The sequence below is a fragment of the Alligator sinensis genome, unplaced genomic scaffold (genome assembly GCF_000455745.1).
Source record: "Alligator sinensis unplaced genomic scaffold, ASM45574v1 scaffold13_1, whole genome shotgun sequence".
Lineage (NCBI taxonomy): Eukaryota > Metazoa > Chordata > Crocodylia > Alligatoridae > Alligator > Alligator sinensis.
In genome coordinates, this window is record NW_005841909.1 from 3,395,607 (window position 1) to 3,397,610 (window position 2,004).

At 53.0% G+C, this 2,004-nt stretch overlaps 1 protein-coding gene across 1 annotated transcript in view; it reads left to right on the forward strand.

The window, feature by feature from the left end:
• The first annotated feature begins 6 nt into the window (after window positions 1-6).
• Window positions 7-2,004, forward strand: part of BRF1 (BRF1, RNA polymerase III transcription initiation factor subunit) — a 262,404-nt gene continuing 260,406 nt past the window's right edge. Inside the window, exon 1 of the mRNA XM_006018683.3 lies at window positions 7-93. The gene's annotated coding sequence lies outside the window, so the exon portion shown is untranslated. The remainder of the gene's footprint in view (window positions 94-2,004) is intronic.

A 2,004-nucleotide genomic window follows, 5' to 3' on the forward strand; every position in this document is an offset into this window, starting at 1 on the left:
TGCTCGAGGACACCTGCATCGTCTCCGAGGTGCAGTTCGTGGAGACCGGCGGCGGCGGCGCCTCGGCCGTGGGGCAGTTCGTGTCCCTCGACGGTGAGCGCGGGGCCGGGGCCAGCCTGGGCACTCGTTTGGATGGTGTGAGCGCGTGTGCGCACGCGCACGTGTGTGCTTGATGGTGTGAGTACATGCAAGCGCGTGTGCGCACGTATATGCACAGATGTGTGTTTGATGGTGTGAGCACGTGTGCATGTGTATATGCATGTGTGCGCTTGATAGTGTCTGGACACGTACCTGCAGGCTTGATGGTGTGAGCATGTGTGTGTTTGGCGTCTGCACACGTACATGCACACGTGTGTGTTTGGCTTATGCACACGCGTGTGTTTGATGGTGGGTGCGTGTGTGTGTGTGTGCATGTGCCCATGAGCATTGATTACACGCTTTGCACGTACCTGGCGCAATGAATGTAACGTGTGGCAGGGGCTCAGCTGCAGCAGGGGCCCCTCCACGCTCCCGCCAAGGAGGCATCACCCAGACACGGCCGTAGGGCACCGGGCACAGCTTCTTACTAGCGAGTCGCTCGGTTATGGTCAAGTGATATCATAGATGTCATAGATGTTTAGGGTCAGAAGGGACCTTAGTAGATCCCTCAGTAGATCCTGACCTTAGAACCCATAGTAGATCCCGCCCCCCTGCCCTGGGTGGGAAAGGGTGCTGGGGTTAGATGACCCCAGCCAGGTGCTTGTCCGGTCTCCTCTTCAAGACCTCTAAAGTTGTCAGCCTGACGGATGCCGTGCTCAGCTTTCCTTGTACGTCCAGGGGTTGTTGGTCCCTCTGTTCTGCGAAGCTCCTATCTTCCCCACACCCCGAGTACAGGTGACACTGGGTAAGTCTGCAGAGGAAACTGGATGTCCAGGGGAGAAACTTGTCCAGGAGGAGGGAGGATGGCAGGCAGCATGTCTGCATTTCCTCTAAGAGGTGCTGAGAGCCGTGGCTGCGGAGATACGGTGGCAGGGCTTTGGCCTGTGCTAGCAAACAGAACGTGTGCAGGATACCTGCAGAGTTTGCACTCTAGGGGTGCTTCCTGATGAACCCGCACATGCGATTTGCAGCACCTCAACCCTCACGAGCACTCGTTCACTGTGCTGCTGATTGGCAGTGTGGTGTTTCTTTTTGACACCGGGAGATCCCGGTATGAAAAAAAAAATGCTTCTAAAAAGTAGTATGGTGCACATGGCAGCAGCATGCGCTGCCAGAAAGGGAGCCTGCCTGGCCCAAGTGTCTGGGTCCGTGCTGCTGCTGCTGCTGCCCCAGGTAAGGCTGCTGGGGCCAGCACAGGAGTTGGCCTCAGCCTCCTGTATTTCACCCAGGTCAGTTTGCCACGTGCAGGGGCATGCCCAGAGGCAAACAGCAGCAGCAGAAATATGTACCACTGCTGTTTGTCCTGTGGGAAACGCATGCCCCTGTTTGTCCTGCGGGAAACGCATGCCCTGCGGGAAACACACATGCATACTCATCGGGGTGTGCCCTGGTTGCTGGCACTTGCTGCTGCATCTTTAATGCTGTGTATACCCGTGCTGCTTCACTTTATCTAGCCCAGGTGTAGCAGAAAGCCCCCTTTTCCTCTTGCCTGCATTTGCTCTCCCTTCTTTGGATATGTTTCTCTTTTTCTACCTTTTCTTCCTTCCTCTCTCTTTCACTTTAAGATAAGGAATTGTGTTTTAAAATTTGTGTGCACGCATTTTGTATCTCCCCTTGTAGTTTGATATTTTTATCTATTTGTGTGCCATGGCATTTGTAGCTTATATTTTATACTCCCCACCTTTCATCTTTCAACTGAATGTATTTAGTTTCATAAGTAAGTTATACATTGTAACAATGTTAACAAGGGCAGGAATCAAACTGTCCTTCCCTGTGTCAGGCTGGCCCCTGAAAGAGCGAGTGAATTAGTGATTGAATGTGTAACATGGTAGCAGACAAAATTAATACCTGGGAAACTCCAGATCA